The 17,016-nt window shown below is 33.9% G+C and overlaps 1 protein-coding gene across 4 annotated transcripts in view; it reads left to right on the top strand.

Moving 5' to 3' along the window:
- Nucleotides 1–17,016, top strand: part of LOC106872388 (protocadherin-18) — a 132,724-nt gene that overhangs the window by 86,863 nt on the left and 28,845 nt on the right. Inside the window, exon 5 of one of the 4 annotated variants that reach the window (XM_014919377.3) lies at nucleotides 3,913–4,071. The exons of the other annotated variants lie outside the window; for them this stretch is intronic. The gene's annotated coding sequence lies outside the window, so the exon portion shown is untranslated. Of the gene's footprint in view, nucleotides 1–3,912; nucleotides 4,072–17,016 lie in introns of those variants that run through there. 4 annotated transcript variants of the gene reach the window in all.

Here is a 17,016-nt window from a genome sequence, read left to right as displayed (position 1 = left end):
AGTGTGTGTTTATGTATGATGGCATTATATATTCAATTGTTTATTTTTGTTTTTTTTTATTGTTGCTATCTCAAATTGTAGTTGTAGATGTAGAATTAGTTGTAGTAGTATGGTTATTGCTTCTGTTGTTGTTGTTGTTGTAGATAGCTAACCAATAATGAAAAGTGTCCAAGCCATGATCAGCTAGTATTTTTTTTCAGGTAAACTATATCTAAGATGACTTTTCCATTTTGTCTGTCTTTTTTCCTTAAATAATAAGTTATGATTTGAGTGAGATATCACTGCTGCTTCTAGCAATTTGAGCAATCACATTATAAGACTTCAAACTCCAACTGCAAGATATTCAAATAGGAATCATAGGTTTCATGTAATTGATCTATAAATTCTACCAGTCCGTATGAAGTTGTGGTGTGGTATAGCTCCTTAAATGCTTTAAAATTTGCCCTCTTTTCACCCTATAAAAACTGTTGGGTACCTAACACAGCCAGACAGCTTCAGCAGACCACTAACCAGATGAACTCAGTCATTTCTGTAGACCATCTTTGGCATTCACAGAAGACAGACTACAAAAACCAGACCGCCTGGAGAAAGAAACAACTTCAGACACCCACACATGATATACCACAGCTAGTCTTCTACAAGACACAGTATGGTTCTCTCATTCTAGTCAGCAATTATATTATCAGCATCTTTCTTTTGTAAACAGCCAATGCAGTAAATCATGTCCAGCAATAAATATGCTAAAAGTTAAGAGTTTGCAAGTTGCTTCATTTATTATACATGCAGCCAGCTAAACCACATGATAGTCTTCAACAATACAATACACATCTAACATCACAACCCCCCACAAAATTGGTGATCAATCCATCCTCACAACAGCATAAAATACTCCCTTTCATCTACTATTTCATTCATTAGACAGCAGTCATGCTGGGGCACTGCCTTGAAGGGTTTGTTCAAACAGATGAACCTCAGTACTTATTTTTTAAAGCCTGCTACTTAATCTATTGGCAGGAATGTAAACACACCAACACCAGTTGTCTAACAGCGATGAGGACAACAAATTCAACACAAACACAAAGACACACACATAGATATGTATACAGATATATATATATATATATATATATATATATATATATATAAATATACACACATATATACAAGTATATATATATATATATATATATATATGTGTGTGTGATAGGTTTCTTTCAGTTGCCATCCACTAAATCCACTCACAAGGCTTTGGTCAGCCCGATGTTTTAGAAAACATTTGCCCAAGGCACCACACAATGGCAGAAAGCACATAGCTGGAATACAAGCTTCTAAACCACACAGCCATGCCATATATATTGCATTATTAAATCTCTGAGTGAGAAGTAAACAATAGCAGTACGGAATCGTAAAATATAACTGCTAACTATATGTGGTGATCCTATAGACGACAATGCTACTGTTGTTTTTAGCCCCAGGAGGACATCTCCTCCAGCTGGTTAACAACACACTGTGTCCAATTAGTATTTCTGAGTAGTTTCACATAAGGCTAAAGATAGGAACGATGATTTCTCCTCACAAATACTAATTGAACACTGACAGTGTACTGTTAGCCAGCTGGAGGAGATGTCCTCCTGGGGCTAAAAACAACACTAGCATCATCCTCTATGGGACTGCCACATACAGTTGGCAATTATATTTTACTATATATATACAAACATAATGGGCTTCAACGATTTATGCCTACCAAATTCACACACATACCTTGGTCAACCTGAGGTTATAATAGAAGACATTTGCTCAAGTGGGACTGAACCCAAGACCACATGGCTGCAAAGCTAGATTCTTAACCACACCGCCACATCTGCACTAATTACCTTATAATATTGATAAGAGTAACGCATTCTAACCATCTTTCGATGAATTTCACACTATAAGTAGGGGCAGTGGATAAACATAATATTCTGTATCATACTAGCTAACCATACCTACTCCAGGACCTATTTAGTAGATGAATCAGCTGATGATAAATTTCTACCCATCTGTCAATTAATGATTTAATCAGGCTTTGTAATCCATCTTTGTCTACACGAAACCCCTTCTCTTTTTTTTTTTTTAAATATACACACATATGAGAATGTGCATGTGTATGTGTGTGTGTGTATGTGTGTCATTTCCTCAGTGTTTTTTTTTTTCAGGTCATGTTTCATAAAAAGCTAGGATAGAGCAAAATAGGGTACTAATATATAAAGGATTAATAATGATAAGATAACATGATAAAAAGAAAAATCCTGCTTAAGTAACCACATACCAAGTAAACTGAGTCATCCTTGTGTGTGTGTGTGTGTGTGTGTGTGTGTGTGTGTGTGTGTGTATCTCTCTGTATGTGTGGGGTATATACAAATATATGATGCTGATGATATATTATATATATGTGTGTGTGTATGTATGTATGCATTTGAATATATACACACACACATATATATATATATATATATATATATATATATGCTGAAACTAGGGATTGACTAATAGTTAATAAGGGCTGTACAGGCCCTATACAGGGGTGCTGTTAGTAAGGTTAGGGTTGGCAATGAGTATAGTGAAGAATTCCACGTAGAAGTAGGAGTCCACCAAGGATCAGCCCTCAGGCCCTTCACCATGTAGACTCTTCAGATGTTTTGCCAAGGTATTAAATATCCATGGGTCCTTGAATCCCAAGCTACCACGGTACATGAACTTCACTCTAGATGGTATAACTGGGACCTTTGGAACAGTGCAGTGACATCCAGTTCAAGGGCTGCTATAGTTCTCAATGTCAAGGTTTAGTGCCGACCCCTCCAGGATCTTTCATACATATATCACTGGGAAAAATGATGCTAAACATTTTGTCCAGCAAACTAACAATTCTGCTAGCTTGTTGCATATATATATATATATATATATATATATATATATATATATATATATATATATATATATACATATATATATATATAGAGAGAGAGAGAGACAGACAGACAGAGACAGAGAGTAAGATAGATAGATAGATAGATAGATAGATAGATAGATAGATAGATAGATAGATAGATAGATGTACTTCCTTGATCAGGCTGTGTGTTGAAACTAAAACAATTACAGCTAAAGCAGACACATAGCCATTCAAAAACTGTGAAATTGACTTAGGCATTTATGAGTTTGATGTCAAAGTTTCAATCACATCTGAATAGATAGTATTTGTTCTGGTTTGGTGCTCTCTGTGTTCAAGTACTGCAGGAGTCTGCTTTACATTTCATCATTTAGGTGATGATGAATGAAGTTGATGGAGTTGATTCTTTCTTTCTTTTTTCTTCCATTTACTTACCATCTACTCATTGTCTTATCTCCCTTACTTTTTCCTTCCTTTCTTTTTCTTATTTATATATAAACAAACCTTTTGTAACGGCTTTAACTTGTGAATTGTTTTAAATTGTTACAGACCAATGTAGAGACCACTGGACTTAGATTTACCCCATTGTGTACCATAGGTGGGATTCTTGGTATTAATATCCTGTGAATAAATTTTTTATTTAGTAACCTACATCAAATTTTTTTAACTTTACTTAAGCCTACTCCATTTAATAAAGGTTTCACCTTTGACAATTATATTAGTATCTTATTTATACAGAGCTTCTGGATAACCTCTTCCTTTAACACCCTGACCCCCACCTCTTAAACTGTACTCTCCCATTAATAACTCATAGAATTCCCTAGTCCTTTAATAGCTCATTCTCTCATCTACATTCTTTGAGCTCAGACAGTAAATAATTATGTGCACTTAACATTTTCGGTTTTTAGACTATTTGTCTAAACCATGTTTTCTTACCTCTTCCTTCTCCATTTTGTTTATATTGTATACTCTTGTTTTTCACTCAGATGAAGATCGATTGCCTTAATTCAAATGCCCTTTGAAGATGAAGAATTTTATTCTCGCATTTATGTATAGACTGCATTCTGGGAAGTTTGATCAGAAACAGCTGTTAGTTTTGTTATGTCTTGCTTTGTATTAATAAAGAAGCATTAAATGTGGTCCTATCTATGTACTGGTTAATCTATGTTTTTCTCCATTTTCTAATTATTTGCATTGGTTCCTGATAAACTTTTGCTTATCCTATTGTTACCTGTGCACAACGTATATGGTGTCCCTGCACACAATTGTTCGGGGATAACACAGGTAACGGATACTGATAGTATATACGGATATTTTATCCCTTAGTTGGTTACTACAACTACCAACTCTATTTATATATATATATATATATATATATATATATATATATATATGTGTGTGTGTGTGTATCCATCCCAAGCTATAGGCTAATAAGGCCAGTTTCTTTGATTCTATGGTGTATATATTCCCTCCAGTATAGGATCTGTTGCAGGATTGCTCATTTTTGTCAGGTGAATGGACAGAAGCAACGCAAAAAGAAGTGTTTTGCTCAAGAACACAATGCATTGCCCAGACTAGAAATTGAAACCACAATCTCACAATCATGAGTACAACACCATAACCACTAAATCACGCACCGTCACATATGCACACACACACACAAATATTCATATATATATATATATGTATTTATTTACATACATAACTATTCATATACATCTATATATATATATATGTGTGTGTATATATGTTTGTATATATATATATATATATTTATATATATATATATGTGTGTGTGTGTGTGTGTGTGTGTGTGTGTGTGTGTGTGTGTGTGTGTTTGTATATATATATATATATATATATTTACACCCACTCCCATATATGTACATACACACATACACATATATTCACTTGTACACAAATGAACTGAACCAGAATAAGAAAGATCATCTGGCTTAATCCCTACTCTAACAAAAACGGAGTGACCAACGGAGCAAAAAATTTCCAATCTTTCACCAGTAAACATTTTCATACAAATCATAAGTATCACAGCTCTATATTTAGAACAATGTTAAGGTCAGCTATAGTTGCACAGAAAATATAATAAGCACAATACTTAAAATCAATAAAAACAACACCATCCTTTGAGATTTACCTAGGTTAGCTGAATAACCCATTATAATGCCTGTTAAATGTCAAAATGCCTAACTACTGATATACCAAGCTAGCATGCTGTTGAGATATGGTACTGAAAAGAGTTAGATAGAATCAGCAATTTGTGAATCTAAGCCAAAATACACAGGACATATGCACTTTTTGAATTGTTGCTGGTGTAATACAGTTATATTTGATATTATATTGGAAAATTGAAAGATTATACTTTTAAAAACGTGATAAAAGTTAACTGGTCTATAATAGAAAATGTTCACCATTATTATGAATGTAATCCATAAAGATGTTTGCTATGTATTGCAGGGAAGTACAATATAACCATTCTTTGTTATAATGATAAATTTTTACAATGAATAAACACTAAGAAAAAAATACATATAAGTACCAGCAAATACGCATTGATGCATTCGCTAAATTTGCCAGAAGTGGCAACCAAATTTCTGTAAAATCATATCCTGTGGCCTTATAGAAATAGACAGATGCTGTATTCTTAGATATACCTAGTCAAAATAAAAGCTAAAATGATTACTAGTGTATATGAATTACTTTTAGTTTGCAGTTTTAATTGTGTAACTTTTCTTTTCCTTCAAAATTTTCTGCAAAATGCAAGACTGTCAGAACTCTAATGTTAACACTATACTATTGCCTCAACTATATTTATACTCTTTCTCTTTGTCATTCTGTCCATCTATTTATTTGTCTCTCTGGTTATGGTTCAATCTATCTGTCTGCCTCTCTTTCTTTTGCTCTCTCTCTCTCTTTCTCTCTCTCTCTCTGTAAGAAAATGGACCACTATCAAAATGTCTGACTATAAGCATTCAGTTGTTCAGTCAACAGAACTACCGAGCTCATTATATTAATGTTCAAGTGGATGAGTACTCCACAGATATGTGTGCCTTTAATATAACTCTCAAGCTGAACCAGCATGATACGTTTGATTCAACTAGGCCTTTGAATTACAGGTGCAATTTGTGTGTGTGTGTGTGTGTACATGTGTGCACGTGTGTGTGTGTTTGCATCTGGATACATATATACACACACACACACACATATATACATACACACAAATATGTACATGTGTATGTGTATATGATGTGTAGACACACCCAAAATATATCATTTTCAAATTCTGACACAAGGCTAGCAATTTTGGGTTAGAGGCAGTAAGTCAATTAGATCAACGCCAGTACTGAAATGGTACTTATTTTATCAACCCCAAAAGGATGAAAGGTAAACTCAACCTCAGCAGAATTCGAACTCAGAAGATAAAGACAGATGAAATACCACTAAGTATTTTACCCTACATGCTATGCTAACAATCCTGTCAGCTCGCTGCCTTTCACATGCAATAAATACAAACAAATATTGTATTTTAATAGCACTTACACATACAGAAGTGTATTAGATTAATGCATAAGTAACAGATGACCGCATGCATACATACAGGAATATATTCATTCATATGTATATACATGCAATATTTACATACATGCAGATTGCACACACAACAACATGCACAGCTATATACTTATAATGAGTTTACACCAAAGAATGAACATATATATATATATATATATATATAATTGATGATAGCTATTTTCTTATTCTCTTCACATGTTTCATATAACAAAGTGACTAATTCTTACATGTGTGAGTACTTATGTATGGTCTGCTTGCTCAAGGAATAACATTCTGATGGTTGGCAATTGGTAACTTTCTGTAATAAACAACCTCATAGGAACAATGAATATAGTCTGGAGTTTGGTAGGTGTAATGTTAAAGCTGTGCTAAGTCAATGTGAGAATCTACTCTCATTAGTGATGCTATTGTATTTGAAAATCTATAATACTTTTAAATGGTCTTTCCTGCAGGAAGTTCTGGAGTATCTTTCAGTATTTTTTAAACTTTTGTCTTTATATATATATATATATATATATATATATATATATATATATATATAAATGCTACTCAATGTATTGCATTTTTATTCAGAATCTATACACGCATACAAACATATATATGTGTGTATACATATTTTTTATTATGTGAATGTATTGTATGTACATCTATATATTCATGCATCTATGCATGTATATATTGTATATATGTATGAATAAATATATTTACATAAATGCGTATGCAGTCATGCATTACTTATGTATTTATCTAGGGATATATATTTATATGAATATATACATTCATAAATATATATGCATATGTATGTATGTTTGTGCATATAGATAGATAAGCAGAAAGACAGATGGACAGAGAGATAGATCAATCAATCAAATACACAAACATGCACACACTCACGTACTTACACACACTCCCTACAGACAAGCACATACACATATAATTCATGTTTCTGTGCAAGGAAAAGGCATAACTAGTGCTATTTAGTTTCTTTACCTATCTCTGGTTGTTGTTGGTTGCAGTCAACACAAGCTCCCTTCCAAAGAAAAAAAAAACATGGCCAATCATGTATATATATATATATGTCTTTTTATTTACTCTAACACAAAACAGTTTCCAATAAATTTAAGCAATGGGAGTGACAATAAGTAAATTATGAATGCAAACATTTTTTTAAAACAAACATTTAGATCAGTTCAAATAAATTTGGGATGTATTTGACTGGTAAGAAGCTGTTTTTATTGTAGTTTGCCATGGAGAAAATTCTTGATTTAGGCAATAGGTATCAAATCACCAACAGTCATCTCTTGGTGTCTTCTGGTGGAAAGATGAATAAATTTGAAACTGCTTGGCTATTATCAGGTCATGTACCACAAGGAAGCCAACCCTGAAATACTTTGGAAGTCACGACTAGGACAAAATATCTTCAAAATGTTTGTTTAATTCACAATGCTTCTTTCACATGTCTACTATATATTTTCTTCTTGTCTAGCCGGGTACATTGTATGTGTGCGTGTGTGAACACAAAGGGATGGAGACAGAAAGACAGATAGACTGACAAACCTAGATTGATAGACAGACAGACAGACAGACAGACAGACAGACAGACAGACAGATAGATAGATAGATAGATAGACAGATAGATAGACAGATAGATAGATAGATAGATAGATAGATAGATAGATAGATAGATAGATAGATAGATAGATTTGTGTGTTCCATTAAGTCTGAGTCCTTGTACCTTGTATATGTGTATGCATGTATTTGTTATATTATCAAAAGTTTATGTCTTACCATAAACATGTTTTAAAAAAAAAAAAAAAAAAATAGAATAAATATCATTAACATATCCCCTATAGCCTGAAGTCTGAGCAAATACAGTGATGGAATTTATGAACATTTATTTATGACAGACTTGAATTAGCCACTGCTTGGAATGATTATGTTGCTTACTAATGAGAGATAGAAGACATCAAAAAAGTAAATCTAGTCTCAATCCTAGATTCATCATTGCAATTTGCCTTTGTTGTTGAATTAATGCTAGCTTAAATCTCTTTCAAAATTACACCATCATGTCCATGTCGTTTGTTTTACTTCTGTTATCTAAAGGAAATTATCCCTCATTCTGTAATTTCACTAATCAGAATATTTTTTCCAAAACAGATCAAAGATGTGTCTTCATTTATCTTACTGTTCAGAGTCAGGATATTTATGAAGGTTTTTTTTCTTTAATTAAGTTAGTGGTACCTGACAAGGTACAGTATATATTTTTCCTCATATGTCAAAGTAAAAAATGATTTTCTGTCTTATTTTGACTATGTTAGAGGTGTTAACGTACAATTGCTTGGCAAGTAATAGATAAGTGGTTCAGATCCTATGATTGGAGATCTGCTCTTTTTTCCTTTTGTAAGCCAGACATGAAGATTACCTACACACACAGCACGCACGCATGCACACACAGCACGCACGCATGCACACACAGCACGCACGCATGCACACACATGCACACACACACACACACACACACACACACACACACACACACACATGCAAGTATATACTGAACTTTTGATTCCTGTACCAAATAAATAGATTCTCTAAATTGTGTATGCGTTTGTGTCTGTATATATGTGTATGAATACATACATGTATGTTATGCATGCATGTATGTAAACATGCATACACATGCATATATGTGTGTGTATGTGTGTGTTTGAGTTTGCATTTATTCTGTTGTTCATGTGCTCTACACAGCCAGTAGAGAATATTCGTTTCTTTTACAGCGTTTATGTTTCCTCTGTAGTCAGTGCATATGTTTCATTACTATGTAGCATCACACTGTATCTATATGAATCACACAAGAAACACTTCATTGCCTTGAGAGGAAATTCTTTCTTAAACTTTTTCCATCCTGTTCTTATTCTCACTTGGTGTAGATAAGAGAAAAGAATTGTCCTATGAAGTGGACAGTAGCATGTTTTATAGAGAGTACAGGTAGTCAGGTAATTTTGGTACGGTTCTGTTTTGCAATAAGTTACAGAAGAACTGCTTAAGTGCATGTGATGTAAAATCACTTGTGAGTCTGACAAAAATTATGATGGAAAAATATGCAAGCAACCTCTAAAAATCAGTAAACTTGAACCCTTTTGAGTCCTACTATCTAGGCTGAAAACCAAGCCTAAAATTCTGTATATATACAAATACAATTTAGAAAATATAATACTGATGTTTACCAGTATTAGTTTATTTACATCCCTGCAATTTAGTGGTTTAGCAAAAAGACATATAGAATAAGTATCAAACTTAAAACATAAGTACTGGGGTTGATTTTACAGTTCTATATTTAGGAGATGAGGAATTATTTACATTATTTACATTTGACGGATATTTGTCCTCATCTTGTTTGTTGCTAACACAATTTTTCGGTTGACATAACCTCCAGCCTTCTTCAGGTGTCTTGGGGAAATTTCGAACCTGGGTTCTCATTCCTAAGGTATTTTTCGCTGTTATCATTATTATCATTATCATTATTATTATTCAGGTCACTGCCTGGAATCGAACTCAGAATCTTGAGGTTAGTAGCCCGCGCTCTCGACCACTATGCCATATGCCCGTGGGCATTAGACTTCAATGGAGACATATAGAGAAACTCCATCAAAAACTAGCTTGCCTTTCAAACCAATCCCACGGGCATATAGCGTAGTGGTTAAGAGCGCGAGCTACTAACCCCAAGATTCCGAGTTCGATTCCAGGCAGTGACCTGAATAATAATAATAATAATAATAATAATAATAATAATAACAACAACATTGAAAAATACCTTAGCAATGAGAACCCAGGTTCGAAATTTCTCCAAGACACCTGATGAAGGCTGGAGGGTATATCAGCCGAAACGTGTTAACAACAAGTAAGATGAGGACAAATATCCATCAATTGTAAATACTGTAAATAATGGGGTTGATTTGTTTAACTAAAACCCTTCAAGGTGGTGCCCAGAATGGCTGTAATCCAATGACTGAAATAAATAGAAGATAAAAAAGATTACTAAAACTCTACGAAATAGGCAATAACCTGCTCCAAAAGAAACCCAACCTTCAGTAAGGTCTCCCTCTACTGCAAGCGCCATCCATATTAAGTGAGCTGAACTTTTTTATACAGCTGTTTTCATTTGTACGCACAACATGTCCATAACAGTACAGTTTTCTTTCTTTCATGCTACATCTGAATTCCTCTCATATCTAGTTTTTTCACACAGTTCACTTGTGTTTTGTTGTTCTTGCACACTTACATTGAACAGCCAGTGGAACATGCTAACTTCATTTATTTCCGTCTTCTCATTCAAAGTCTATGTCTTACTATAATGCATCATCACAGTTCTAACATAAGCATCATACAATCTGCCCTTCACTCAGAGAAGCTTTTCCAACTTGTTCTTACCCTGGCTACAATATATTCAGAGCAATCATCTCCCTGCAAATTTAATTTTCTGGGTTTCAAAAGCTATTGACAACTCCTTCAGAGCCAACCAGACATTTCAGAGAATCTATATCTAGTGCATCTGTTACATGCAAAGCTTACTTCATGTGATTCTACTACATCCCTTCTGTGTCCACAGCTTACATTTGGCACAACAGCATAGAAAGGTGTTTACACTATTACTTCATACACACTGTGACTTTGTAATACTTAAATCTATTTAAGTTTTCTAATGATATATACGTATATATATCAGTTTTTGCATACCAAATGCACTCGCAAGGCTTTTGTCAGCCCAAGGTTATTGTAGAAGATACCTGCCCAAGGTGCCATGCAGTGAGACTGAACCCAAAACCAAGTGATTGGGAAGCAAGCATCTTATTTCTTTATTGCCCACAAGGGGCTTAACATAGAGGGGACAAACAAGGACAGACAAAGGGATTAAGTCGATTAGATCGACACCAGTGCATAACTGGTGCTTAATTTATCGACCCTGAAAGGATGAAAGGCAAAGTCGACTTTGGCGGAATTTGAACTCAGAACGTAATGGCAGACGAAATACCGCTAAGTGTTTCGCCCAGCATGCTAATGTTTCTGCCAGCTCGCCACCTTGAAGCAAGCATCTTACCACACAGCAACATCTGCTGCATCACAGGAAAGGGAATAGCTCAAATAGGGTTGGTGAAAAGGCAGTTGGTAGTTATGATAGTGGTGGTGGTTTTTATTTGTTGTTTAAGACAGTTGTTTTTTGTTTGATGCTGGCAGTCATGATGGCGGTGGTGTTAGTGTTGGTGGTGTTGGTGGTAGTGGTGGTGGTGGTAGCGGTGGTGGTCGCTGTGGTGGTGGTGATTGCATTGCTTAATGGCAATTACTTGCACTAAGGTACATATGTTAAATCATGCAGTACTTTTTGCACGACTTTTTTTTTGCTTTGTATGAATTAACATACAAAATATCAGTCCACAAAAATAAATTGTTCCGTCAACTCTGTACAAATTACCACCACCATCACCGACACTGCCACCAACACAGCCACCTCCAGCACTGCCACCACCACCACCACCACCACCACCACTACCTTACCACCATTAATTAAAATCATCACGACATCACCTACAAACATCAATGCCACAACAAACTGCTACAGTCTCAGTGTGTGTATATATTTACGTGTGTGCATGCAGTTCATGTGTGTGTGTATAATGTATGTGCATATGTGGTGTGTGTGTGTATAGTGGGTGCGTGGATGTAGTATATGAACGTAGTGTGTGTGTGTGTGTGCGCGTGCACGTGCACATGCGTATGGATAATACAACTACATTGATTTGCTGGGCTTTCTCTTTCGTTCTTTATATACTCCTAGCACTGTTACCACTTCAGCTAACACTTGTCAAATTCCTCCTCTTCTTACCTCCTTTCCTCTCTCTCTGTCTCTCTCCCTCTCTCTCTCATGCTCTCTCTTTCTCTATCTTACCTGCTATTGGTTGTCATTTCTTCTTTCGCAATAACAACAGACAACTACAGTTCTCAGGTTTCTCTTATGAAGCCCATGGAATTTCCATGGGTTCGGATAGTATGCAGGCTTATGATAAGTGTTAGGCATTGGAAGCTTGAAATAACAATGTAGTGGAGCCTAGACTTCCACTAATATATTGGCATGCATGTGCATACGTATGCACGTATGTATGTACACCTGATGTATGTACACCTGATGTATGCTTGCATGTTTGTATGTGTGTGTGTGTGTGTGTGTGTATGTATGTATGCATGTATGTATGTAATTATTATTATCATTTTCATTTGGCTCAGGTTTGGTCTTATTTCTGATAGGGTTTATGTGGGTAGCGGGTTACTACCTGTAACCTTAGGTATCCACAAGTTTTCAGCTGTCTTTCAAGTGCTTAGATCCCTCTTGATAATCTTTGCTGTCCCTAAGAGACAAACTTTCTGTAGGAGCTCTACTGGGCGTTCTATTCCAATCTCCTTCAGCCACTTGTCTATATCTTTGTTTACTGTCCCCAGTGCACCAATTATTATAGGCATGACCTTTACTGTTCTCATGCTCCAAATTCTTCCTATTTCAAATTTTAAGGGATTGTATTTTTTTGTTTTTTGTTTTTTGTCCTTTTTCTTTACGATCCAAGAATCATTATCATCATCATCATCATCATCGTCGTCGTCGTCATCATTATCATCATCATCATCATCATTTTCCAATTTTGTTTCCCTTTCTTGCCGACTGTCTTCCTGACACCTAAGGCAAAGAAACTCACCGTATACTTTGGTAGGCCATTAAAATAGACACCAGATTGTTCATTTACAAAGTCATATGGTAGAGAAAAGGGGGAAGAAGGACAGAGAGGCAAAGGAAAAATAAAAAAAGAAAAAATGAAAAAGTAAATGAAGAAAATAAAAGGGAAAAAGGGAAAGAAAATTCACAGCAGCAATGCTCTTCTCAAAAAAATTTTAAATCTGTATCTGTCAATGTAAATTGTATATTTTATACCTACAAACTTTGTTTTGTTCCCTTCCGAATCTAAACTGTCCAACTAACAGGAATATGAAACTCTGAGTAGTAGTTTTTTGTGATATTTTTGTGATGTTTTTGCAGATATATTAATAAGTTTCCATCTTCCAAGTCAGCTAACAAGGCTTCATCTGGCTTTCAGACTATAGCAGATACTTGCTGAAGGTGCCATGCAGTGGCACTTGACTTAGAACAACTGTTAGGGAATCAGACTCTTTAACACTCAACCACTCCAGCTTTGGATTATTGTGACTTTAAGTTTTCAGTTCTCTACACATATCATTAACCTAAAAGAACATGGGAAGAGCAAAAAAAGGAAACTCATTAGAAGTGTTATATTAAGACTTTAGCTTTTAATATAGGTGTGCATTTGTGAGCTCATTTGTGTATGTGTGTATATATATATATATATATATATATATATATATATATATATATATATATATATATATATATATATATATATATACACTTATATGTATGTGTATATGTATCTATGCATGTGTATATATACATATATATATATATATATATATATATATATATATATATATATATATATATATATATATATATATATATACCTATATATATGTATGTAGGTATATTCATTATACACACACACACATGCACATATAAGGCATAATATATATGATTTTCCAATGGAGTATGTAGAATGTGATAGATCACCTGATTAAATAGACAAGGCTACATATCCATATATGTATCTCTTTACCTCTAGTGTCTCTAGATTTCAAGATTTGGAAAATAAGAATCCATTTTCTTTTCTATTTTTGTTTTTAGTCCCTATCTCATATGACCCAAGACAGCTTGCCAAGCAAAATCTTTAATTTACAGTCTAACTTTCCTCTACAATATTTGCTGAATGAATGAACTCGGTCTTAAATTGCCAAATATGATGCTGATAGATTTCTACAGTTCTATATTTAAGAGATGGGGAATTATGTACATTATTTACATTATTTACATTGATATTTGACTTATGACATCAGGACAGTATTCAAGAGTAATACAACACTTTGCAAATATCTCCTTCAACTCAAACAACCAATAGAAGAGAATATGATCAAAGACTATGTATTCCTTCCCATGCAGCTGTGGTAGGTTATACAAAGGCAAAACATGCCACCTCCTGAAAATTTGGAGCATAACAAAAGATTCTTTAAATTCACAAAACCACAAAATTCACTATTACTTCACAAGACTATGTGTTATTCAAATATCAAAACAGTAGTGTTAACACCTACAATTGAAGCTAAAACATAATTAGACCAATGATGTAACCCTACAGGGTGACTTACATTGTTAGAAATAACAGAAGGCTTTCAGTAATCATGTCCCACCGTTTCAAAACAGAAATAAAAATGAAATAACGTATTGAATAATATAGTCCTAGATATTCAGGGTTCCAAAAAATGATGGGATGGTCATGACCAGAATGCTTAGTCAGTCAGAACTAGTCCTGGATTTAATTTACAACAATTACGACATTTCGTTTTTGTATTTGGCTTGCAAGATTCTTAATGTGAACTCACATGTTGTGACATATTTTTGTTGTATCTTGGTTGGATCATTATGCCATAAACACACACACTGGTTCCGTTTCACTTCTTTTATTATTATAAGTTAATTTGTTAGCACTTAAGCAAATTGACTAATCGATTGTTTGAATTGCTCAGTCAATCAATCGATCAATCAGCTAGGTTTGTCAGTCTTCTCATACCATTCTTGACCACTTCAGGTCTAATTCAGGTATGTCTGACAGAATGATTAATCAAACAACTGATGATTAACCAATTGACTAATTATTATAAAAGAAGTGAACTAGAATCAGTGCATGTATTTATTATTGGCATAATCACCCACCAAAGATATAACAAATTACAACAATAACATTTTAAATATCGTAGAAAACAAGGTGTAGTCCAAAACTACATTGATTCTAGCTTTTACTTATGCACTGTTCCCTCCATTTTTTTTATTCAATATTTTTCTTCATACATTGGAAATTCTGTCATAACTTAAATGTTTCACAGGTTGCAAAATGTTCATCTTTTCAAGTGAGATGTTTAAAACATAATGCTTATTTTCTGGAAAATATTTGCAAAATTTGACTCTGTCTAATGTTTCAAAAAGTGCTTATAATGTTGATTCATATAACTGTTTTGATACCAGCCAACCAACCAAACCACCTAAGGCAGCACTTGGTTTTCTCAAATGAACTGTTCATTTTCAACCATTCATATTTAAATTAAAACCTCTTATGATAATTTAAAGAATCTTTTGTTATGCTCCAAATATAACAAAAGATTTTCCAATGGAGTATGTAGAATGTGATAGATCACCTGATTAAATGACAAATTTAATTATTTTATTAAATCTCCCAAAATGTTTTATTGTCTTCGAAGTTAACTAAAACTTTACAGACAAGTTATTTCATTAAAAATGACGTGAAAATCTGAAGTCTTTTCATATAATCAACATCTAAGTTGATATGGCTGAATGGGTTAACAGTTTATTACATGTAGCTACAGTTGTGCTGTGCTCTTTGCTAAGGTACTTTTACTGTGCTGAGTTGTTGATTACCTTTTTTTCTTCTGTTTGTTCATTCAGTCATATATGTGTATACATATGCACATACATACATTTATACCTGTCAAAGATTTCAGTCATGGGTCAAATAGCAAAAAAATCGTGAATCATCAGATTTTGGTGTGACTGTTGACATCTGAAAGCATGATGTGTAGAGAGAGAGACAGAGGGAGACTTTATGATAACCAAAAGTGTATTCAACAGTATGTGTTAAAACCAGTTGCTTTATAAACTCACTCGTTTAAAGTAAGATTAAATTGTATGGTTACTTTTAAAGTTGTTAGCATGAAAGCAACTACTTGAAGATGAATACAATAAGAGAGTTAAAGAAATATATTCTAACTGCATCATTGAGTAGGTAAGATTTCTGGTTTAGGTTTATGATATTTTAAGATTAATGCTGATAAAATTTCATGCAAGCAAAGAAATTACTGCATGTAGTTTGTATGAATTATGAGGCAAAGAAGATAAAATGCAATGCAAAACAAATTCTTATAGAGGATGATTTCTGACAAATCTGTTGAGAGTGAATTACCAGTTGTTACTAAAAGCAATTTGTAATATGTTCAGCAGAGGTATTATTGAATTTAAAAAGAGAGGTGTCATCCTTAAACCCATTTAGAAGTGCCGTAACTTTGATAGAGAAATAAGCTGAATGTGATGTCTCATCCAACCCATGCCAATATGGCAAGCAGATATAAAATGATGATGACAATGATGACAGCAATAGAAGCAGCAGTGGCAACAACAATGATGATAATGATAACATTGGTTTTAGATAAAAATAGTAAAATTTAAGTGAAAATTGAATAACATACAAATTATACTATTAGGGAAAATGCAACTGTGTAAAAAAAAAAAAATCGGATGAGTCAATAGGAAGCACTAT

The sequence above is a fragment of the Octopus bimaculoides genome, chromosome 14 (assembly GCF_046866305.1).
Source record: "Octopus bimaculoides isolate indiv1 chromosome 14, ASM4686630v1, whole genome shotgun sequence".
In the NCBI taxonomy this organism is placed as follows: Eukaryota; Metazoa; Mollusca; class Cephalopoda; order Octopoda; family Octopodidae; genus Octopus; species Octopus bimaculoides.
The sequence above is the reverse complement of the archived record's forward strand: the minus strand, read 5'-3'. Positions and strand labels throughout refer to the sequence as shown.